The 26,296-nt window shown below is 39.4% G+C and overlaps 1 long non-coding RNA gene and 1 other non-coding gene across 2 annotated transcripts; one reads left to right on the top strand and one right to left on the bottom strand.

The window, feature by feature from the left end:
* Positions 1-795: 795 nt before the first annotated feature.
* LOC132650084 (uncharacterized) lies at positions 796-19,083 on the bottom strand. Its single transcript, XR_009588447.1, has 3 exons — positions 18,978-19,083; positions 1,628-1,786; positions 796-1,189 (listed from the first exon to the last, which is right to left on the bottom strand). It is a non-coding gene; the product is annotated as an uncharacterized LOC132650084 (long non-coding RNA).
* Positions 12,161-12,303, top strand: LOC132650219 (small nucleolar RNA SNORA48). The gene has a single exon (XR_009588602.1). It is a non-coding gene; the product is annotated as a small nucleolar RNA SNORA48 (small nucleolar RNA).
* Positions 19,084-26,296: the final 7,213 nt, after the last annotated feature.

The raw sequence follows: 26,296 nt of genomic DNA, 5'->3' as shown, positions 1-26,296 counted from the left end.
ACATTATTATTGATAATGCTCCTATGGTCATGGATGGGAAACTACCCCATCTGAGTCTCTACTCTCAGTTTTTTTTCTTCAGTATACTTCTAGAAGATGAATCAGTGGATCATGTATTAGTTCTATGTCTAATTTTTGAATGGATGCCTATACTCTTTTCTAAAGAGGCTGCACCATTTGCATTAACATTAGCAATACAAAAGTGTCCTATGTTCTTCATATCTCTATCAACACATTATGTTCTATTTTTTTGATAGTAGTTGCCTTATTGGAGGTTATACTTTATGCATCTTAAAACAAACTTCAATTTGTTAGTTATTTCATATGTAAAAGCTTCATACTAATGATACTGCAAGCATTAAAACTGGGCATGGCCATGCACACCTCTATCACCCAAGTGCTGAGAATACAGGTCATGAGTTCAGAGTCATCCTTGGCTGCATAGTGAGTTCAAGGGCAGTTTGGTCTACATGAGACACTGAAAAGGTAATGACTTAAAGTATTGAAAACAGGTAAGTACTGTGGACTGCAGGAAAACAGTTGAAAGTTAGGTGGAAATATAGTCTTACAAACTATATGGGGTTCATAACTGCTGTATGCTAGGCAAACTGGCTTACTAAGAGATAGGTAAGTTAAAACAATATTTGGCACTAGGCACTGCAAAACCTGCACTCCCGGTGCAGGGTCCGTACCACTCCCTCCCTCAAAGTGACTCACAGACCGCGGTTCGATGCAAAAGCAAGAGGCAGTTTATTCCGATCGCATCTCCTTCAAAGCAGGAGACGACCCCGAGCATACAAAGCACAGAGTTTTTATTCCTAAAAAATCAGGCCTTTACATTGATTAGTTAGTAGAAAAGATAGCAGTTATGCGGTTGGCAGCTGTAGCGGGGAGCTCACAGCTCCAAGGACAGTCCTCCCCTCTTCTCCCATCTCTCGGTTCTGTAGCAGGCCGCTTACAGCTTCAAGAACAGTCCTCCCCTAAATTGCCTGACTTGCTCTTTCTTCTTAGCTGGCCCTTATTCAAGGTCCAGTTGTTTTTCTTTCTAATTTGGGATGGTCCCATTTCTCAGCACGGAGATGCATATTTGTTATCTCTGCACTCAAGAAATGGAGGAAGTAGGGTTCTGATTTCAAGGCCATCTTCAACAACATCGTCCATTCAAGGCCATCCTGGGATACTAGAGATCCTGTGTTTAAATCAGAAAGCAGTATTTGTGCCTGTTGAGCACTAATTATTTAATGTCAGTGAGAAGGAGAGAAATAATAGTAAATAATGGTAAATAATAGTGAAATAAGCAGAATGTAAAAGAGTACATATGTAATGATTATGCATAATACATATTTTAGGTAAATGCTTTCTTTTGCATTTAAACTGTACTCAGAGAAACACATCTGGAGAACACACATCTATTTTCAGCTAATATATTTGAGTCAGGTAGTGAAAGGTCAGGCAGATGAGACACATAGGGTTCAGCTTACATGAGCACCTCTTCTTTGCTTTGTTTGAAAACTTGTAATTAGGAAAATATATTAAGTTAGAAATGTGGATCTAGGGAGATGCCTAAGCAGGTAAAGGGCTTGTTGCCAGGCAGAATGAAATATAAGCTTGATCTCTAGAACCTTACCAGGGGGTGGGATGGGATGGAGGGAACCTTGTCAGGGGCTGCAGATGGAGATCTGGTGGAGGATAAGAGGTCAGAGGACGTGTTGCTGCAACCACAGCCAGTGGTTAGGTCCAACGTGACTAACCAGTGTTGATTACAAATTCAGGCTCTATAAAATGACTGAGAAAATCAAAGTTAGTACCCTGGGGGAGGATCCCATGCAAAGGTCACCAGAATATTAGCCAAGCCCACTCCTAACCTTCTGAGAGGATAACAGGATATGCATTCTTTCCCTTGAAAGGACAACCCTGTGCATTTAACATTTCAGTCAGGTTCCACTAATGCTAATCTGTGAGCACAAAGACCTCCTTGCCTCCTACAGAACCCATAGGGGGAAAGGAGAGAAACGGCTCCTGCACATTGTTCTCTGATCTCATACATTGAGGCACAAGCACACACACACACACACAGACACACACACACACACAGACACACACACACACACAGAGGGGGGTGGAGAGAAAAGGGATGAAAGAAGGGTGGGAGGGAGGGGAAGTAAGGAGGGAGGAGAGTAAATCAATAAATAAATGTAAAAATGATTTAAAATGTAAAATAATGTAACCCAATTAACAAAAATTATGTATATATATCCAAAACATACTATATATATTATGTGTACATAATATATTGACTTACTGAGCAAAGTATATTCAGATTAAAATTATTATTTTGGTAGTATATCTTTCAGTGCATTTCCGTCTCAAACATCTTCTAAAATAATCATTCAGTTTTCTCTTCAGTTCAGACAAAAGTGGATATCTAGTTTGGGGCTTAGAGACTGTGGAATATCTTGTGTTTAGAGAATCGCTGCCAGTGGGTTGTAAATTCTAGACAGATCTGGCTTAAATCAGGAGTCTAAGCACCTCACTTTCCTTTCAGATTTTGTTCCAGAAGCTTCAGGTTGTTAGTCTTTCAGAATTGCAATTTTTAATTGCAATTTTGATTATGACCACCAGGTGGCACCTATTGTCATTGTCCCTAATTAAAGGAGATAGGATTTTGTGTGTGTGTGTGCTTGTAATTTTTTTTTCTTGAGTAACTTACTTTATTTTTTTTACATTTCATGCTCATTTATTTATTTATTTATTTATTATTAGTTACATTTTATTAACTCTGTATTCCAGCTGTATCTCACTCCCTCATTCCCTCCCAAACCCTCCCTCCCTCCCTCCCTCATGTCCTCCCTGCCCCTTTCCAAGTCCACTGATTGGGGAGAACCTCCTCCCCTTTCATCTGATCCTGTTTTATCAGGTATCTTCAGAACTGGCTGCAAAGTCCTCCTCTGTGACCTAGCAGGACTGCTCCTCCTTTGGGGGGTGGAGAGGTCAAAGAGCCTGCCATTGAGTTCCTGTCAGAAATAGTCCCTGTTCCCTTACTATGGAAAACCAATTGGTTACTGAGCTACCATGGGCTTCATCCGCACAGAGGTTCTAGGTTATATCCATGCATGGTCCTTGGTGGAGTGTCAGTCTCAGAAAAGTCCCCTGTGCCCAGATATATTTGGTCCTTGTGGAGCTCCTATCCTTTCCACGTCATACAAACTCCCCCTTCTTTCACATGATTCACTGTACTCTGCAGAAGGTTTGGTTATGAGTTTCAGTATCTGCTTTGATACACTGCTAGGTAGAGTCTTTCAGAGGCCCTCTGCGGTAGGCTCCTGTCCTGTTACTTGTTTTCTCCTACGTCCAATGTCCATCCCATTTATCTTCCTAAATGAGGATTGATCCTCTTACCCCGGGTCCTTTTTCTTGTTTGTCTTCTTTAGGTGTACAGATTTCATTATGTTTATCCTATCTTATATGTCTATATGAGTGAGTATATACCATGTGTGTCTTTCTCCTTCTTGGATACCTGACTCAGAATGATCTTTTCTAGATCCCACCATTTGCCTGCAAATTTCATGATTTCTTTGCTTTTGATTGCTGAGTAGTATTCCATTGTGTAAAAGTACCACAATTTCTGTATCTATTCCTCTGTTGAGGGACATCTGGGTTGTTTCCAGGTTCTGGCTATTACAAATAAAGCTGCTATAAACATGGTTGAACAAATGTCCTTATTGTGTACTTGAGCAAATTTTGGGTATATGCCTAGGAGTGGTAAGGGTGGATCTTGAGGAAGTGTGCCTGTAATTTAAAAGCAAATACTTGTTATATATTTAAATTAAATCATATCATGAAGCATAATATTAAAACAAACAAACACTCAACACCTTTTCCCAACCCAAAATAAAAAAAATCCCTCATCATGTTGTGCCTGATTTGGGAGACCCCTAAAAGATCACCAGAAGTTGAATCTGTTGCAAATCACATAAGCTTGGGCCTTCAGTCTTCCCTGAAGCAGCAGGTTAGAAAGTGAGGCCTCTAGTCTCAGGTGAACAGAGTTTTTAAAGGGAAAAAATGCAAGCCAGGAATTGCAAGCCTTGGCGATACAGGGAAGGGTGTGCGCGTGTGCGCGCTGTTGGGGGGAGGGGGTGTTTAGCAAGCGAGGTAACCTTTAGGCTAATTGTTCCAAGCCACCTGACCAAACTACAAGATATCTAAGATATCTGTATGATAGCCAGCTGGATGGAGGATCCATTAACACATTCTGTGGTATTTATGACAACCTGCAGAGTGGAGGCCTGATTATAGTTATCTGTTAACACATTCTGTGGTATTCCAACAACCTGCAGGGTGAAGGGCCAGGGAGCCCTTCTCGGAACCCGAAGGTGAGGGCTAAGTCACTCCAAGGACAGTCAACTTAAGATAGAGTCTGAGAAAAAAATGGAGTTAGACCTGTTTTCTTCAATTCCTTCAATCAAACTTTGGGCAGAGTGCAGTTAAGTCTTATGGAAGAAGGGGAGGATAGAAGGACTCAGAGTGGACAAGAGCTCCATAAGGAGAGCAACAAATCCAAAAAATCTGGCCCCAAGGGGACCTGCAGAGACTGATCCACCAACTAAGGACCATGCATGGAGAGGACCTCCTGCTCAGATGTAGTCCATATGCTACTCAGTCGCCATGTGGGTCCTCTAGTAAAGGGAGAAGAGACAGTCTTTGACATGAACTCAGTTGCCTGCACCTTGATCACTTCCCCCCAGTGGTGAGCCCTTGCCAGGCCACAGAGGAAGATGACAAAGGTAGTACTGATGAGAACTGATAGACTAGGGCCAGACAGTAGGGGAGGAGGTCTCCCCTTTTCAATGGACTAGGAGAAGTGGATGGGGGGGAGTGGAACAGGGAGGAAATGAGGGAGGGGGCTGCAATTAGGTTATAATATGAATATATTGTAAAAAATAAAATTAAAATAAAAAAATGTCTAGAAAAATATATGTTTTAGTAATAGAAGACAATGTAATAATGAATCCAAGTGAAACAGGGGACCAATGTTTAGTTTAGTTTCTAACTTTTTGTATTTTTGAGACAGGGTTTCTCGGTGTAGCCTTGGCTATCTTGGACTCCCTTTGTAGACCAGGCTGGCCTCAAACTCGCAGAGATCTGCTTGCCTCTGCCTCCCAGAGGGCTGGGATTACAGGTGTATGCCACCACACCTAGCTTGGTTTCTAACTTCTAAACAAGTATACCTCACATGTATTTATCTCAAAATATTTTGATAAAAAGCTGTACTGACAGGATAACTGCTTTACTGTAAATAAAAAGTAGATTCCAGTGACTGCCTTGTAGCTAGTTAACAGCATTTTCAAATATACCCAGCCAGCTATAGTTCTCTAAAACAAGTATATATGTTTCCCTAGAAGGTCCTTGCTAAAAATCAGGTATACTTAAATGGGCTTTAATGGATTTTCATGATATGACAAACATTTTAAGAAGTAGTATGATAGGACTATAATAACAATAGTCATAACAGAACTCACAGAAAAACTTGTCGCTGTACCTTTCATGAACAACAAATAGCTGCACAACAGGAAACAAAACCATGTGACCTACTAAAACTTTATTCACATCTGTAACCTTTTTATCCAGCAGAGAATAAGTCGTAAATCTTTTCTGTGAGACCAAGTATTAATGTGGAGTTTCACACGACAGCACCATATTTTGTCTTATTTTCCAAATGCATAAAACATTGTATTTTTCCCAAAATACAACATAATAATCAAGGACATCTTTATCACCTATTAGACAAAATTAAAGTGCTTAAAGCAAGTACTGTTTTATTAAGGGAAACTGCTGTAATTTAGCTCTTTTCCACAATGGCTCTATGGCATTTGATCAGAATGTCAGGACTTCTTTTTTAATAGTAAGTACAGTTTATTCACTTTGTATTCCAGCTGTAGCCCTTTCCTTCATCCCCTCATAAATCAAATGGACCTAATAGATGTCTAAAGAACTTTTCACCCAAATTCAGAAGAGTGTACCTTCTTTTCAGCACCTCATGGAACCTTCTCCAAAAGAGACCATATAGTTGGTCACAAAGCGAGCTTCAATAGATACAAGAAGACTGAAATGATCCCTTGTATCCTATCTGATCACTATGGATTACAGGTGGACTTAAACAACAGAAATAGCAAAAAGCCTACACACACATGGAAACTGAACAACTTGCTACTAAATGACAGCTGGGTCAGGGAAGAAATAAAGAAATTAAAGACTTGCTAGAATTTAATGAAAATGAAGGCACAACATACCCAAACTTATGGGACACAATGAAAGCAGTGCTAAGAGAAAAATTCATAGCACTAAGTGTTTTCAAGAAGAAATTTGAAACTTTGTCAGTTTTTAAAAACGAGTAAGAAAGGACAATAGAAATTGATGACACAGTCTGGGTATATTGCTCAGCAGTAGTGTGCTTTCCTAGCCTGCATGAATCAATCTCTAGAACTGAAAAGAAAAACAGAAGACAATAGAAAGTGTATTTGTTAGTTAGTTAGTTTGTTTATGTGAGATGCTGGGAATCCTTTCTTGTATTAGATAAGCACCACAAAGCCACATCCTCAACCACAAAGAATATATTTGTTGGTTAGTTTGTTTTCTGACTCAGAGTCTCATTATGCACGCCTGGCTGTTATGGAACTTGCTTTGTAGACCTTGCTGGCCTCAAACTCAGGAGTTCAGCCTGCCTCTGCCTCCTGAGTGCAGGGATCAAGGTGTGAGCCTCCACACCTGACTGATTGTTTTTGAGACAGATCCTCATTTTGTATTCCAGACTTGCCTCGAACACCTGAATGCTTATAACTCCTACCTGTTCTTCTCAAGCAAGGTTGCTTGATCTGTTAATCTTGTAGAGAAAGTTCTCAGTGGAAGAAAATACAGTTTGTGCATGTGCCACAACCCTTCTCAAGCCTTAGTTTGCTTTTTGGTAAGAGAAGACTTCGGTAATGTCCTACCTAAATTAAGTTAAAAGAGATGAGATTGGACACTGGAAATTTTTTTTTAAAAGATTCTGTTAACTCGTTGCTTTAAGATGCATCATTGAAGTAAAGAAAAAGAAAATAAAATCTAGCTGATCGACATTCCTTTCTTGGGGATTTCTGAGGTTACTGAATGAGGCCATAGCACATTCTGGTTTTAGAACTAACCAACCAAGAAATAACAGACACTTCGTTATGGACTAGCCTCCTATCCCAGGCCACCACCCATCTTCTCAGTAGCCTGTTCCTCTTTCTATACAGCCAAGGTGGATTTACTATAGTTTATGTTCACCCCTCCCAAATTTTATTATAGAGCCTTTTAGCCCCGTAGATCCACTAGACACTATTTCTTAATTGATAACTGGCCATGCTGCTAATGGCTTAAGGAATTCATCCCAAGAGCAGGCCTTTACCTTTTTGCTGCAATCTGAACAACTAAATAATCCTATTTGCATAGAGCTCTTCATATCAGAGGTTTGATTTAACTCTATCTCCATCTCCTCCTTCTCCTCCCTCTGCCTCTCCTTCCTCTTGTCCTTTTCCTAACTCTCTCATTCTCTTCTTTGTTGTTTTAGTCACACTAGAGAGCAGATTTTCCTGGAGAGAATGTCTGATTCCAACCACCATCTCCGAAGTACAATACCTTTATAGGGCTTTCTAACCCATAATTTCCCAGAGCAGTTTCTCTAAAGCAAGCTCTCCTATCATTACAGAAACACTCTCAGAGGACATCTACTACCTAAAAAGGGACTCCAAACTTTCCCCAAGGATAATTAAAGACTCTTGAATACATGGATCCAGGGTATGTTTACAGCCTCATCTCCCAACTGCTCCGTGCTTTTGGAAAACTTCATGTTGCCCTGATTCTTTAAGGGACTCCTGTGTTGCATGTGTGCCTCTTTAGCAGGCAAGGCACAAAATGGACAGACTCTAGTTCTTTGTACATATGTGATGATAGTATGCATTTGATGAATTCTTTAAAGAATATTATCACCATCTCTTTAAAGATGTAGAAATGGAGTCTCAGGAGGGCTATAGATCTATTTTTGTCTTTGGGAAAGACACTGGGATAGTAGAATGAAGGGACTGATGACAACTTGGTAGTGACCATGAGTGGTATTATTTTGCTCTATGACAATGAGAAATAGATAAGGAGCTCTCTTAGTGGGTACAGTATTATTTTATCCTTTTTTTGAGATTTAAATGACATAAGGGTCTTTGTAGAACTATTGGAAAATACATGATAACAGAAAGATACTGAAATAAACACCTGGAAGTCATCAGAGTAGCCTACCCCTTCTTCAATTTGCTGACACCTACATAGTGGTGAATAAATTAAAAGACATCAAAGCAGGGCAATTTCTCTTCAGGTTCCATATTATTCTGGTTTCAGAATAATACCCTTAGCCTCCACCCTTAGCCTCCAAATGCCAGCATTACATGCATGTGCTACCATGACTGGATTGGCTTTTAAGATGCTATCAAAAGTACACATGTCATAAATATGCACCTTGATAACTGTTCCCAAAACAAACACATTTGTTTGGCTAGAAACCAAATTAGGAAAGAAAACATTTCTAGCTTCCTATACTACATTAATGTTCGCCTGCGCTGCCAGGTGCAGTCATTGTAGGGACTTATGAAAACATAGATCAGTTTTGTCTTTTTTTTTTTAATGTTACTTAAATAGAAACATCCAGAAAGTATTTCTTTGTGTCTGCCTTTTTCCCAATCAACATTATCAGTTCATTAATCATCCATCTGCTTACATGAGGTTTATTCACTATTACTCACTATTATTGTTGTATAGTGATTTATTGCCTAAACATAATGGGGAATAAATAATTCTCACTATTGGTAAAATAAGACAAAATTAGTAAGAATATAAAATTCTTGACTTGCATAATTCATCATGTTAATATAAGTAAGGAATGTATATGTCTCCTCTCTAAAAGTAGACAGTGTACTTTTTCATTAGAAATGAAAAAAATCCATACAATTGACTATAGAAAGGATGTAATGTAAGTCCTACAAATTGCAAAGATTAAAATAGTGCAGAGTATAGTCTCTGACCATTATGAATTAAGGTTAGAAATGAAGCAAAAAACTAGAGCTCACTATGTTTTGAAATTAAGACCTATATTTATTTTTTTTGTGTGTACGAGTGTTTTGCTTATTTGTATGTTTGTGTACCACGTGCGTACCTGATTCATGGACAGTGCAGAAGAGTGCATCAGATCCTCTGGAACCAGAGTTACAAACAGTTGTGAGTTGGCATATCGGTGCTGGGAACCAAACCTCTGAGCCCCAAGAAACATATTTCTAAATAACTTACTATTCAATGAATAAATAAAATAGATACTTGAAAACATTTTGCACTGAGTGATATAATGATGTAAGAAATCATATAAGAAAAAGAAATCATGATATAAGAAAATTTGTGGGATATGAAATCAAGCAGGCCTTTTTTGTGGGTTAGAAATGGACAAGCTGATTCTGAAATAGCCTTGAATAGCCAAAACCATTTAGGGAAAGAACAAAATTGATTAACTTACAGTATCTGACTTTGATGCTTACTGTAAAGCACAGATATCAAGAATGTGGTTTGGAAGACTAGGTAGGCATAGAGATCAATGGGCCAGAATAAAGAGTACAGAATTGGATCCACACATTTTGTCAACTGATTTTAAATAAAGGCATCAAGATAACTCAGCAGAGGAAGAAAAAAAAATCTTTTCAACAAATTGTGGTGGAACAAACAATTGGACAGAGATATGGAGACAAATGAATCTTGCTAGATTCAAAGATTTTATGAAAATTAACTCAAAATGTATCACCAAGTTACATGTAAGAGCTTAAATGACAAAATGTCTAGAAATGATAAAAGTCTTTTTGATCTTTTGTTAGGACACAGAGAACGCAAAGCATGAATAACCAACAAACTGGATTTATCAAAATTAAAATCTTTTTCTCAAGATGCTGTTAAGAAAATGAAAATGAAAACCATAGTCTTGGATAAGGTATTTATGAAGCAACACACTAATGAAGGCCCTATGTTCATGATATCTAGGTGAATTGGGACTGGGAATGGGGTTCAACTGCTGTATTACTTGCATAGCATATGCAAAGTCCTGCTTCAGTCTCTAGCACTGCATAAACTGGGTGTGCTGATTTATATCTGTAAACCCAGGACAGTGAGGTGGAGGAAGGAGGATCAGACATTCAAGATTATCCTCAAATATATGAGGAGATATTGAGGTCAACCTGTGCTACTTGAGATCCAGTATCAAAAAAAAAAAGGTAAAATCAAGTACAGAATAAGATTGGATAAAGCAAAACTCTCACATAATTTTGATGGAAATGTAAGATGGTACAGACACATTAAAAACAGAAAGGATTAAATATGTCTTTTTCAATGCCTTACAACTCAAATCATAAGTATTTATTCAATAGAAATAAAAACATATCAACACAAAGACTTGCATGTAAACATTTGTAACAACGTTGTTGGTAATTGGCTAAACTTAGAAAAGATCCACCAACAGATGAATGAACTGGCAAATTTTACTGTCTTTACATATGCAATAAATAAATTCTGATCTATTCAATCAATCTATAATATGAATAAAACTCAAAAGCATTATAATGAGTGAAACTTGGCATCATTTATATGACATTTTGTTCTTTTTTTTTTTCGAGACAGGGTTTCTCTGTGTAGCCTTGACTGTCCTAGACTCACTTTGTAGAACGACCTAGCCTTGAACTCACAGAGTTCTATCTGCCTCTGCCTCCTTGAGTGCTGGGATTACAGGTGTGCGCCCCTGAGCCTCACTTTTATATGACATTTTGAAAAATGCAAAATTTGTGGCACTAATTTCCAGGTTGAAGAGAGAGAATAAACTACATGGGGGAAAAAGGGAATTTTCTGGGGGTGATTAAAATATTGTGCTTTATGATTGTAGTAGTAGTTACATGACTGTATTCAGTTGTCAGTATTTGTAGAATTTAAACAGCTGTGGAGGAGAATGCTTATAATCCCAGCACTCAGGAGACTGTGGTTGGAATATCACCAGCTGAGTCCTTAGACTATATGATGAAACTGTGAGGAAATCATGAAATTTGCAGGCAAATGGTGGGACCTAGAATCAATCATCCTGAGTGAGGTATCCCAAAAGCAGAAAGATACACATGGTATATACTCACTCATAAGTTGATATTAGACATATAGTATAAACATACTAAAATCAGTACACCTGGAGAAGATAAAGAAGCCTAGGGAAGATAAGATAGGATAAATATACTTATGTCCTCATAAGACAGGATAAATATACTGAAATTGGTACACCTAAAGAAGCTAAACAAGAAGGAGGACCCCGGGTAAGATGATCAATCCTCACTTAGAAAGACAAATGGGATGGACATTGGATGTAGGAGAAAACAAATAACAGGACAGGAGCCTACAGCACAGGGCCTCTGAAAGACTCTACCTAGCAGTGTATCAATGCAGATATTAAGACTCATAACCAAACCTTCGACAGAGTGCAGGGAATCATATGAAAGAAGGGGGAGTTAATAAGACATGGAGAGTACAGGAGCGCCACAAGGTCCAAATATATCAGGGCACAGGGGTCTTTCATGAGACTGTTTCTCCAACCAAGGGCCATGTATGGATATAAACTAGAACCCCTTCTCGGATATAGCCCATGGTAGCTCAGTGTCCAAATGTGTTCTCTAATAAGGGAAACAGGGACTATTTCTGACATGAACTCAACGGTGAGCTCTTCGACCCCCCACCCACCCACCCAAGTGAGGAGCAGCCTTGCCAGGCCACATAAGAAGACATTGCAGCCAGGCCTGAAGAGACCTGATAGGCTAGGGTCAGATGGAAGGGGAGGAGGACCTCCTCTATCAGTGGACTTGGAAAGGGGCAGAGAGAAGATGAGGGAGGGAGGGTGGTGTTGGGAGGGAAGGAGGGGCTATGGCTGGGATACAGAGTAAATAACCTGAGACTAATATAAAAAAAATAAATTTTTAAATAGGAAAAAACCTAAAAGATCCAAAACTATAAATCATATATAAAAAACAAAAGTTCATAGAACTTTACCACAAAAAAAAGAAAGAAAAAAGAGAAAAAGTAAGAGAATTTCCCCCCCTGGCAATGGGCAAAAAGACACCTTGTTGGCAGTGTTGTTTTTATATCAGTCAAGGGCAGAGCAGATGGCAGTCCTTTGTTCATCCTAGCTTCATGCTTGGCTTGGTGCCAAAGCTGTCTTATGCCTAGGACTCATAAATATCAAACCAAATCCAGGCATTGCAGCACAGGAGGAGGAAAACAGACAGAGACCTGCATTCAGCCATGCCATGTGATGCAGGCAAGGGAAGATGCCCATAGACTTGCCTTCCACCCGATGAGATAGGTAAGCCATAGATACAGAGTCCTGCCAACCACCATGCAGCACAGCAAGGGATGAGGAATACAGACAGACCTGTAGACCACCATGCCATCCACAGACCTGCCCTCCCATGCACAGAATAGGGAGGCCATAGACTCCTACTTACCACCACACCTCTCAGTGCAAAGAGAGGATATCACCCAGAGGTTCACCAGCCCAGTGGCCAGCCTGCAGCAGGGGCCATCACAATGTGCAAGTATGTAGTTGACAGATGAAAAAGAAAGAGAAGTGGAGCAGTTTGAGCATTATGAAGAGAGATGGAACTGGAGACTCGAGGGTGGAAGGGAGTAGCCTGTTGTGAATGGACAGCCCCACCACATAGGACCATGGTGAGGTCCCAGCCCAAGTTACTGCCATATCTGGGTCTGTGGCTACACAGTGACAAGGATTGGTGTTGATATCCGTGGCTCATATTACCAATGGCGAACACGGGGGCATTGTTGGTCAGTTAGTCACTGGATACCATGTGGATGTCCAGGGGTTGTGTAGAACTGGGCTGTGCAGAACTATGTAGTGAGGGCCCCACCTCTTACTGACTGCAGCACTCAGGAGAGTGGGCCCTGCTCCTCATAGTGGATCTGGCCCTGGTGGTAGCGGTGTGGGTGAGCCAGCCCTGAGGGTTTGAGTGTGGGAGAGTTGATTCTAGCAGTGGCGAAACAGGGTCATGAACAAAGAAGATCTAGCCCTGTCCCTCATTAGCTGCAATATTCAGAAGGGCAGGCTGCATTGTCTTCCTCTGTGGCCTGGTAATGCTGCTTCCCCCTCAGGGGGAAGTAATTAAAGAGCAGGCCAATCAGTTCATGTCAGAGACAGTCCCTGTCCCTATTACTATGGAACCCACTTGGACACTGAACTACCATGGGCTACACCTGTGCAGAAGTTCTAGCTTATCTCCATCATCTTTAAATGGCTGGAATGTGTGAAAGGGCCAGTCTTGCTGATCCAAAGTTGCAGGATCTTCATGACACAGGGCAAAAACAGAATAACCAGGAGGTGTCCTAATAATGAGGATGCAATATTGATGGTGTCACAGGAACCGGAGACCTTGAACCAGATCAATGGCTCATTGCAATGAACGTTTGCATGTGAAGATGTGTGGACAGAGGGATATAATGTGGGACACACTGCCACAGCACAGCTTCCAGGATGAGATGTTTTCTTTCTTTTTTTAATTTTAATTTTAATTTATTCATTTTACATCCTGTTCATAGGCCCCTCTGTCCTCTCCTCGACATCCTATGCTTTCTCACTGTCTTCCCGATCCCATCTTCCCTACCTACCCAACCCAGCATATAAAGCATCAGGGCTGTGTGCATCCTCTTCCCCTGTGGTCTGGCAAGGTAGCCTCTGCCAGGGGAAAGTAATGAAAATGCAGGCATCAGAGTCTAGGTCCGAGTCAGCCCCCTTTTCCCTTCCTAGGAAACCCATATGAGGACCGAGTTGCTCATCGGTTACATCTGTGTAGGGGGCCTAGGTCTAGTCCATGCATGGTCCTTGGTTAGTACTTCAGTCTCCACAGGACTCCCTGGGTCCTGGTTAGTGGCTCTGTTGATCTTCTTGTGGAGCTCCTGTCACCTCCGGATCCTTTTCTCTTTCAACCCACTCTTCCACAAGAAGTTCTAAGCATCACCCAATGTTTGGCTGTGAGTCTTAGCATCTGTTACGATTAGCTGCTGGATGGAGCCACTCAGAAGACAGCTATGCTAGGCTTCTGTCTGCAAGCATAGCAGAGTATAGTTAATTGTGTCAGGGTTTGGCTGTCAGTCTCAGTTTGGACCATTCATTGGTTGGACATTACCTCAATCTCTACTTAATTTTTGTCCCTGCACATCTTGTAAGCCAGGTAAGTTTTGGGTAGATGTGTTTGTTGGGTGGGTTGGTATTCCCCTCCCTCCACTAGAGGTAGTGTCTAGTAAGAGGGTGGCTTCTTCAGTTTCCATGACCCCTGTTACTGAGCATCTCAGCTAGAATCACCCTCATATCCTCCCAGGAGCTTGCCCTGTCGTAGGTCTCCAGCTTGTCAAAGAGAAGTCCCTGCCCAAGGTTTCTCTTCTTTCTGCAAGTTCTTTGTCTTCCCAGCCCCGCTCTCTCCAGTTCTGATATCAACCCTCATTTCTCTCTGTGCTCCCTCTCTAACCCAGTCCCCTCTCTTAAACAGTTCTGCTGTCTATTCTATTTCCACTTCTGAGTGGGAGTTAAGTGTCCTCCCTTGGGTCTTCCTTGTGTGAGTTGTAGTTTGATTTTCCTATACTATATGACTAAAACTCACTTAAAAGTGAGTATATACCATATGTGTCTTTCTTGGTCTGGGTTATCTCACTCAGGATGATATTTTCTAGTTACATCCATTTGCCTGCAAATTTCATGATTTCCTTGTTTTTAATAGCTGAGCGGCATTCCATTGTGTAAATGTACCACAATTTCTTTATCCATTCTTCTTTGGTTGAGGGACATCTGGGCTGTTTCTAGATTCTGGCTATTACAAACAAAGCTGCTATGAACATAGTTGAGCAAATGTCCTTGTTGTATGTTTCATTGAAATGAACATTTGCAAGTGAAGATGTGTGGACAGAGGGATATAATTTGTGATACACTGTGACATACTATAGCTTCCACAATGAAATGTTTTCTATGCTTTTTTGTGTGTGTGTGTGTGTGTGTCTGTGTTTTATTTTGGGGGGAGGGGTTGCAAGAGTGAAGGGCAGATATGAGGGGATAGGGAGATGAGCAGGACTGGGGTGCATGTTGTGAAACTCACAAAGTTTTTTAAATAGAAAGAAAATAATTTTAAGGTTTGTGAAAGGAAGTTTACTCCTCACTACATGGGGTTTTGTGTTACCTGAAATGACTCCAGTTGGGAAAACACACAACTGTTTGATGGCTTTCCTTTAATGAAACTAATTTCCCTTGAGAATATACTGTTTTGGCATTGTTCAGTCACAGTTTTGCTCAGTAGTTTTAGAAAATACAGGAAAAAAAATTTCTCCCAGATCAAACTGGGAGAGTTTGGGTGTCATTTTTTTTTTTTTTTTTTTTTTTTGAGGCAGTCTCTCTCTACATAACCCTGGCTGTCCTGAAACACACTATATAGACCAGGTTGTTTTTGAACTCAGAAATCCATCATTCACTGCCTCCCAAGTTCTGGGATTAAAGGCATGCACCATCATGCCCAGCCCTGTGTGTCATTTTAAAAATTGCTGTGGGTATGGCACAAGAACAGACATGCAAACCATGGAACAAAATGGATGACCCAAACAAGTGTATATGTGATGAGAGCCATCTGACATTTGACAAGATTTTTTAAAAAATAGGTTTAAAGATAGATGAAATAAAAACAGCTAGGAAGTGTCTCAAAATTTTCCGTTGTTCCTAGAAATCAGGGAATTTACGTTAAAACAACTTTGAGATTTCATCTTACCTCAGTCAGAATTGCTAAGATTAACAAACAAACAAAAAGTGTTGGAGAGGTTCTGGGGACAAAAAACCTCTTTGAACTGGTCTAACCACTTTGGAAATCAGTGTGGAGAATTCTCAAAAGACTAAAATGTAATCTACCATATGACCCAGCTCTAATACTCCTTGTTCATTGCTGGCTGTTCTATTCACAATACCTACAAAATGAAAACAACCTAAATGTCCTCCAACTAATGAAAGCATAATGAAAATTTGGTGCTTATACACTATGGAATACTATTCAGCTAGAGAGAAAAATAAAAATTTCAGGAAATGGACAGAACTCGAGAAGATAATATTGAGTGAGGTAAGCCAGACCCAGAAAGAAAAACATTGACTGTTCTCTCTCATCTGAGGCTCCAAATTTTCAGATTTGTGTATATAATCTGTAATAACTGCAGACACCAGGAGAGTTTTTTTTAAAGATTATTAGGGGTGGGGTGAGAGAGGAATAGGATATAAGAAATGTGAAGTGAGAAAAGGAAAAAATAAAGAGGGGTGCTTTGATTGGGAAGATGAGAGGGAGAAGGGATAAGTAACACTAAGGATATTTTAAAAAGTCTTAAGGAAATGTATTTTATATTTACCTAAAATTAGATTTATGTAAATGTATGTGTATGTATAATTTAAATAAAATTATGCCAATTAAACTGACAGTGATCCCTCCAAGAGCTAACAAATTTCCAGCATAAGAAATTTCTTTTAAAGCTTTTGGTTGTGAAAGTTAAAGAGCCTCCAAGATTAATATAGGCTATCGCAGTTCCTCTTGCTTACTTGCCAGAGGTAGAAGGTAAGCTGCTACTGCTGAAGACACCATGTGCTTCAGATACAGATATCAGAAGATTCAAGCTGGATCTGACCTGAAAACCTCCCTGAGGACTAGCTTTCATAGTATGAGAAGGTGCCATGTAAGCTGTCAAAGGTGGGAGCAATCAATAGTCCTACGCAGTTGTGATGCCTCTGAACCACAACATGACTTGGTTAAATTCATTCAAAAAGACATAGACTCAAATTGTATTAAATATAAAACACAAATTCCATTAAATAACAAAATGGAAGAAGATGAACCAGAAGAAACTAATAAAAAGAAAACATGTCACCTTGTCAATATATGATGGACTAGAATTTTAGATAGAAAGGCCTGAAATAGGAAAAAATAATATATAATGTTAATAAATTATAGTCTTTTATGTAATTAACAAAATAGTTTCAAATACAGAGTGGAAAACATATGTACTCAAACTTTGGTATACACGAAGGATTGGTTCACGATTCTCTGAAGATATCAAAATCTTTAGATGCTCAATTTCCATTATATAAAATATTTGTTTATAATGTATGTGAATGATCATGTCTATTTTAAACTTTAGATTATTTATAATACCTAACAGCACTGTAATACTGTATAGTTAGTGGTTATGCTGTATTGTTTAGAAAACAGTAGCTAGAAAAGTCTATATATGTTCAGTACAGTCACAATATTTTCCTTCCATCTGAACAAAGTTGAATCTGTGAATTTGGAACCAAGGCGTTAGAAGGAACAACTGTCAATACAAAGAAAAATAGTATATCTACAATCTTTGTTGAAAAGCTTAATGCAGTTCATTATCCAGCAACCCAGAGATTAGGAAGTTTATGGGATTCTGCTAGTAACAACATTGTAAACAACAGAAAATACTCTTTGCAAGTATATTTGGCTTATAAACTTTGCCTGTGTGTGAGAACACACTCATTCAACAATGAAATCCTTCCAGTTTCTAAGAAAAACAAAACAAAATGATAATCTGAAGTACCATATTTATTGTTCATAATTTATTTATTCAAGAATAATTTATTGAGTGTCTATTAAGTTCTAGGCTCTGCTTTATGTGATGGTGAGTAAGAGAAAGTGCCCCTGTTTTCAAGAGGCTAATATATTACAGAAAGGAATTAAATGAAGCATGGACAAAGAGGTGATAAATCTTGAATGATAATGAAATTAAATGATGTCATAAGCACTGGAAGGGTTTTTGTTTTGTTTTGTTCTTTATGTGGCCCAGGCTGGGCCTAAACTCTTTATGGAACCCAAGCTGACCTACTACTTGAGATACTCCTACCTCTGGTACAGGTATGTACCACTATCTCTGTTAGGTTACATAATTAAAGAAAGCTTGGAAGGTATGGTGACATAATATGATGAAATAAAATTAGACATTAACACACATACCAGTAACCTGACTTTATAAGAAATGCAGATGGGGCTGGAGAGATGGCTCAGAGATTAAGAACATTGGCTGTTCTTCCAAAGATCCTGAGCTCAATTCCCAATAACCACATGGTTGCTTATAACAATGTATAGTGTGATCTGGTGTCCTTTTCTAGTGTGCAAGCAGTATGCTATGTAAATAATATATAAATCTTAAAAAAAAACAAAGAAATGCAGCTGTTAATACTGTCCATACCTGTGAGATGACATTAGGGTCATCAAGAGTCACTTCTATACTCACATATGTATTTGAAAACAAGAAAATTAAGATAAATAAGTGTAATAAGCATTTATCTCATGAATATAGCAGAAAATAATAAAAGGAATTTCAAGAAAACAGAAAGGGCATAATAAAGATAAAATAAAAATAAAAAGAGAAACAAAATTATAGTCTATTGACTAATTTAGACTGAGTTTATTTGAGAAATTTTGGCAATTGGAACTAAGAGAAAAAGACAATAAACAACATTAAAGACTGTAATTGCATATGTGGAAGACAACTGAAAAAATATAAGGAAACACAAATTGCGATTTGATTTTTGTAGCCCTGGCTGTCCTACAACTCACTATGTAGACCAGGCTGGTGTGAAACTGACAGATATTCACTTGCCTCTGCTTCAACAGTGGTGAGATTAAAAGCGTACTCCAGCACACCTGATTAAAAACTCACAAGTTTTTGCCAACTTGAAACTTCAGACAAAAATGAACCATTCATTATGAAAACATCATCATCAAAATTGACATAAGTAGTAAAAAACAAAAAACAAAAACAAAAACATGGAGCTGGTGAAATGGCTCAATGGTTAGGAATACCTGCTGCTCTTCTGAAGGACAGGAGTTCAGTTTCCAGCACCCACATTGGTGACTCATTATCAACTGCAACTTCAGCTCCAGGGAATTCAACCCGATTTTTGGCCTATCTCAGGCACCTGCATGTACATGCAAATACATACACACATGTAAAAATAAACAATAAAATAAATAAAAAAGAATTTTAAAACTGAGTAGAAAAATAAAAAATAAAGAATATCTTCCCCAAATGAAGATTCAAAGTGTGAAAGGAAGATGTCCCAAAGGTTGAACTCCCAGACCTACCTGCCTCATGTGCACAGGCCCATGGAGATTTACCAGATGGTGTTGCCACTGCTTCTTTCCAGCCTTGTTTCCTCATTAGTGTCATCATTAATGGGCAGCACATGGCAGCAGGAATGTGCAGATGGAATGTAAGAAGTGTAGATAAAGTATCTCAATGCTAGTCTCCTCCTCCTTGAATTCCTCCTTGAGCTCAGCCTGGGAGCTGTGGACGACTCCAAATTTATCATTAGGAAAACTTTTCAAACTTGTAAGGAGTAGAAAATTATCTTGTTATATAAATTATTTCTAGACCATAGGATAAAATTCCAATTAGTTTATTGTAGAAGATACCCACATTGGAAAAGTTTAGTACAACAAAAGAATACTATAAACTGACTTCGTCAGTGAATACCTGCCAAATTATGAAATCAAATATTAGCTAGTTAAAATCCAATGGGATGTTTAAAATTATCATTACCATGTAAAGTTTAAATAGGTAATTCAAATGTGGTAAAATTAAAATGCACAACATTTTAATATATATATATTTAAATATATATATAAACAGGAATAAAAAAGCAGGAGTAGGGTTGAGGGAGGGGAGACCTAACAATAGCAATAAAGCCCTAAGACTAAACAAAACACCCTAAGGAGTGGAGTGGAGGCCAGCAGCAAGGAAAAAAGAAAGCAGCACATTCCACTGGCATCTTCAAAAAGTCCCGGCTCTAAAACAAAATGAATCTGGAGTGGAAAGTCTGAACTTCGCCTTCACCTTTTAGAAGCTCTGGATTCAATTTAACAGGTAAAAGAGTAAAAGACAACAGATCTAAGGAAGAAGAAAATACCGTAAAGAGCATATGGAAATGTCCAGCAAGTACTGTGAGCTATAAAGCAATTTGAGGTGAATATGGACTTAAAACAAGAGCTCAATGGCAAGACGTGAAAATCACAGAACTAGGTGAGCAGAAAGATGGTGAGCTAAAGAACCAAACTGAAAAACACTATTATAGAAGCAACAAATGTCCCAGCACTGCCAAAACACAGGAAAAAAAAAGCCTTAGAAATAATAAATCAGGAACAACCTACAATACAAATATGTGACCAGAAATAAAATTATGAACAGATAAAGGTTGGACATTGACTAGATATGAAAACGTGAGAGAAACAAATATATGTATGTTATGTACACGTATATGAACATAGATGCATGCTTATACAGTCTATAGGGTTATCACAGGTCCAGGACACTCCCACAGATATTCATTCACATCTGTGGGTGCTTATATACTTTATATAAGATGATGTATTAATCTGCTTGTAATCTGTACATATCATTCAGTTAGATTTATTTGTAGTACATATTTTGTCACTATGAATTCATGCATGGAATATTTTTTAAAAATTAGTCTGTGTGTATGCCACAGTGAGTATATGGAGGTCAGAGAACAACCTTGAACATAGTGAGGTACAATTTACACTAAGTAAAATTTACACATAGTGTTCAATTCGAAGAGTTATTTTTGTGTTGGGGTGGACAGGGGATGCCATTGCATGCATATGGTAATCACAGGATAATTTTGTGCAGTAGGTTATCTCCTTCTACATTTATGCAGGGTCCGGGCATGGAACTCAGGTCACCAGGTTGTCTATGGAAAATGCCTTTACTCACATAACTATCTCATCATATTCTTATTTATGGAATGAGTTGCATTCCATTATTACAATTACTGATTTTTATAAGTTTCTATTCTTTTTTAAAATTAATTATAGTTTATTCACTTTGTATCCCAGGTGTATCCCCATCCCTCATCCCCTCCCAATCCTACCCTCCCTCCCTCTTCTTTTCCTATGCCCCTCCTCCAGTCCAATGATAGGGGAGGTCATCCTCCCCTTCTATCTTACTCTAATATATCAGGTCTCATCAGGGTTGGCTGTATTGTCTTCCTCTATGGCCTGGTACAGGTGGAGGTGATCAAAGACCCAGCCCCCGAGTTCATGTCTGTTCTTATTACTAGAGAATCCACCTGGACACTGAGCTACATCTGTGCAGGAGTTCTAGATTCTCTCCATGAATGGTCCTTGTTTGGAGTATCAGTCTCAGAAAAGACCCCTGTGCCCAGATTTTTTTTTTTATTTTTTTCATTATTAGTTACATTTTATTAACTCTGTATCCCAGCTGTATCCGATCTCTTATTCCCTCCCAATCCCACCCTTTCTCCCTCATCTCCTCCTTGCCCCTTTCCAAGTCCACTGATTGGGGAGGACCTCTTCCCCTTTCATCTGACCGTGTTTTATCAGGTATCTTCAGGACTGGCTGCAAAGTCCTCCTCTGTGGCCTAGCAGGACTGCTCCTCCCTTGGGGGGTGGGGAGGTGCCCAGATTTTTTTGTTCTGTTGCTCTCCTTGTGGTGCTCCTGTCCCCTCCAGGTCTTTCTAGCTTCCCCTTCAGAGGCTAAAGATGCCAGACCTCCCTGGATAGAGTAACAAATGTTTGTGAAGTGTCCAGTGTGGATATTGGAAACTAAACTCAGGTCCTCTGGAAAAGCACTACATGTTCTTAATCAATGAACCATCTTTTCAGCAATTTAAATATATACTTTTTAATAGATATTTTCTCTTTGAAGGTGGTTTAATACACAGATATGGAACCCATGCATATGGGGCGCTAACTATATAATAACATTATTAAGAAGGGAAGACTGAAATGTTTTGGTTTAAAAAACACATGATGCCACACAACTTTAATCCCAGCATTCAGGAGGCAGAGGCAGTCGAACTTCTGTGATTTTGAGGCCAGCCTGGTCTGCATAGTGAGTTTCAGGCCAGGCAGGGCTACATAATGAGGCCTTGTCTCAAAAACCAAACCAAAATCAATCAAACAAACATATATAGTGTTCCTGAGAAGCTTGACTGATGCATGAGAAATTACTTATTTTCCATAATTACTTATATTCCAAGGGATATTGAATCTTTTATCCTGGTATTTCAGTGCATTGTTTTTTCATAAAAAGCAAGCATCATTTTTCTTTTCTTTTTTTCTTTGCAAGTATCATTTTTTCTAAAAATAATAAAATTATTTTCCTAAAGAACAGAAGAAGATATCATTCAAAAACTATATTTCATAATCTTAACAAAACCTATAAAATATCTGGGATTATAGCTAAAAAAGAAATGTATCAAATCAATATGAAGCAGACCATACAATTTCCCTGAGGGAAAGAAAAACGGTTGTGAATAAATTTTAAGCAAATGCTCTATTGCTGAGACACGTTTCCAGTTTCATGAATAAATTTTAGAAATACTGCATGAGCATGGATCAAAATAGCTTGTTACTAAGATTTCAAGTATTCCCCAAGCTAATCAACAAATTCAGTGAAATTAATTTTGTTAGGACCAATGAAATGGTGATGTGCACAGATTTTATATAAAAGAGATTTATCAGATGGAGATGAAAAGAGAGAGAGACGATGGGAGGAAGGGAGGGCGCACCTTGACAGAGAAAGGGGAGAGAGAAGGAGAGCTTGAGAGTAAGAGGGCAAGAGGGCAAGAAAATGACAAAGTGGCAGGATGATCCTTTTATGGAGAAACTGAATGATGCCTGCCAGGTGTGGCTACCTGGCAGGCTAAACATGCTGACATAATAGGTTACTAGGCAACCCAGAAGCAGGCTGCCTAATACTAACATTCCTCCCTTTTTCTATAATTAAAAAAATGAGGAGCTTGGACTGCTTCTCATGTAAGGCAAGTTAAAGTATATAAATTTAGGTTCATTGGAAGCAGCTGTTGGTTGCCATGCAAGGAGGAGAGAGAGAGAGAGAGAGAGAGAGAGAGAGAGAGAGAGAGAGAGAGAGAGAAAAGTAATAGAAACAAAATGTCCAGATTGCATGGTCAAGAGGAGGAGGGGGAGTCCCTGCTCTGAAAAGTTCAGGGTAGAGGGTGGAATTGTCATCCATGCCCAGCATCAGGTAGGGACTGAGGAATGCAGGGAAAACCTGGAGCTACTTGTCCTGGGCCTGAAGCACACCATTCCACCCTTTTGTTAGTAATAGGTGAATAACAGGGTGGAGATTCTCTTCTGGGTACTTCCTGTTGACACTGGGGGCACTGTAGGGAGGTTAAAAGGCTGAAATGCTGGTCAAGTCCAGGAAGGGTAGGACAAACCTGCCACTTTGTCCAGGGTCTGTGAGAACATCCATGGCTGGGAGGGAAAGTGCAGGTCCAGCTTGATGGAAGTCTGTAAGGTCAGACTGGAACACTTTGTGGTAGCTGCTTTGGTGCTGTTGTGGATATAGGAAACACCTGGGTCTGGCACAATACTGGAACATATTTATAGGCAGAAGACAAAGTTAAGTAGGTTATAGAGAAAATTTCTTTAGGTGTACAGTTAAAACTTTTGGGAGAGCAAACAGAGGTGAAAGGTTTTGATCAAAGAGATTTGAATGTAGGAACCTCCATTTACCTGAGGGTATGTCCATTTACCTAATCACTGGCAGTAATTAAAAACTTTTTGCTTTGGATCTGTCATCTGAGGCAATTGAGGCCAAGTTTAGTTACTGAGATGTGTAAGATTAAAGGCCCTTAAAGTGGGCACTAGGTTTAGATATCTGAAATTCTCCAGATGACATACATCCCAGAGGAGAATGTGGAGAAATAGACAAATGAACTATTCCCATTGGGCAGGTGGGAGTCAGTGACCTATCAAGGCTTCCCAAGAGCAAGGTTTGACTCAGTAGATTGGTACAATCTATTCCAACAGTGTTGGCTAGAGACCAAGGGCACGGTTGCCTGTAGCAGACATGGTTTACCTAGCACTAGGATTTTTGTAGAAGGGTAAGATGGGGAGGGAGAAAAACCATGCCAGTAGGGGAAAATCTAACTCAATGGAGAAAAAGGTCCTAGAGGAATGGTTTGGATGTAGGTTGGTGAGAACAGTAGGAAGTGTTTGCACCAACCGGAAGTGAAGACTCACCAATTGGTTGGTGTTCCGTTTGCGAATGTAGCAGTTGGTAGCCAGGAACTGATACCAACCAGAAAGGAAGCCTCACCAATCAGCTAGAGTTGGATGTAGGAATGTAGCAATCAAATAATCGGGAAATGGAAGTCCCAAAACCAGGAAAAGGGGAGGAATACTACCTTCTGAGATAGGCAATGGGTGCAGTACTTATCTAGAGCCCAGTTGATCTGACAGGTAGATTCAGGTGGATTTCCTGCAGTTTACAAGAATTACTTTTAAGTTTTATAAAGGAGACTTTAGACATGTTAGCATCACAATTGTAATCTGCACTGAAATATACATTGTAGAAAAGGCAGCAGACATACATATTTGTGTTAACAGCATATGCATTCTTTAAGGTGATCTCTGAAAAAGCAAAAACATTTCATGAAGTAGAAGGGACAAAAGCTCACTTCATCTCAACCTTTAGTATGGTTACACATTATGGAGATTTAAAGGAGATTTAAATTCTTGAGCTTGGAACCAGGATAATGAGTGGTATAGTGGATAGTAAATATAACAGTAGCATAGCAACAGGAGGAAATATTAAGCATTTTTACCTATTTAGGATACCTTAAATCACCTTAGACCTTGCAACCTTTATAACTTGCATTTATCAACCTTAAAATATTTTCTTAGACCCTCAAACAACATTTTCCTTAGGCCTATGTATCTAGTTATTTACCATTAGACAAAGGTGAGACAATTGTCATCATTTATTGCTCTTTAGCTAAAGGAATGGCAAAATGTTGCATCTGAGGCCTACTTTTTGAGCCTGGTAACAAAGCAGACTGATTCTGGACCTCACAGTAACAGCTACCTGACAGTAAAAAATCTGTTTAAGGCCTGTTCTCCTGCCTATGAAGAGGATTGAGAAGGCATCTGAAGCCTCCCAAGACAGAAGTTGGCAATATGTCCATTGGACTCCAGTGTGAGGCCAAAACAGACCTGCAATGTTACCCTGGGCTGGGTGAGGGTGGTGGAGGTCACTAAACCTAGGAGCCATTTGTTTTCCACCAGGCAAGGAGCTTGAAGGCTGGAAGTGTCTGTGGCTCTTGTGATCGTTGAACCTCCATGGCTGGACACAGAAGAAAAGCCTGCATGGGAGAATTTTGACTTCCTCTCACCAGGGAGTGTGGGGTTGTTGAGGCAGCTGTGAGACCAGTCTCCCCTTTGGCTGCATTTGATAAAACTACTTCGCAGAGCTGACTTTTGGCTATATCCTGGCAGGATGGGGCATTGCAGACATATTTGTTGTGTGTGTGGGAATGCCGACAGCCTCAGAGCAGCAGCCAAGGTCTGGAGCATAGTTTTTGCGCTGCAGATGAGCCTATCAGGAAGGCTCCTCTCTCATTATTTTTACCAACTCCTGTATGGTGACTCAGGGACCATCCTCAACTGTTCAATTAAGATAGCAATGAGGCCATGTCGGCATCTGTAAGACTATAAATAAATTTTTGAACATGTTAAAGGACTTACTCATCTATGAGATGACTATTAACTTGCATTTGTTAACCATTAAATATTAGGACTTTAGGTTTTATCTCTGTTAAGTCGGAGCCTTAAAAGTCATAAACATAAACAGATATGATTAAGAAAGTCTTATAAATAAAAAATAAACAGTTAGTTATTATTAAGGAAGTCTTATAAATGTAAACCCAATGAGAAAATTATATAAATCATTAGATAATAATTTACAGCATTATATATATATATATATATATATATACACACAGAGAGAGCAGAGTGTACAGAAATCGGGAAGAAAAGATTTTTAAAAGCTTGGAAGTAACACCTTAGAGGTCAGAAATATTGAGAGCCAGTGTTTAGAATGCACGGCTTGGAGTTTTGCAGGAGTGGGGGAGGGGTGAGCCCATGCAGGGTTTGTCTGTTTTAAAATCAACATGGCCGCTCGCCATGTGCAGTGTGCAAGTGTGTCAGCAGTGAGACCAGGTGCTTGCTGGTGGGAAGGCTGCTCCAGCCTGGCTCGCATGGCACAGCTGATTAGAAGTCTGCGCAATTGAAAACCTTTCTCGGCAAGCCTCTTGTGGCAGGCGTTCTGCGGG

The sequence above is a fragment of the Meriones unguiculatus genome, chromosome X (genome assembly GCF_030254825.1).
Source record: "Meriones unguiculatus strain TT.TT164.6M chromosome X, Bangor_MerUng_6.1, whole genome shotgun sequence".
Classification (NCBI taxonomy): Eukaryota; Metazoa; Chordata; class Mammalia; order Rodentia; family Muridae; genus Meriones; species Meriones unguiculatus.
This window is presented reverse-complemented; position numbering and strand designations above follow the sequence as displayed.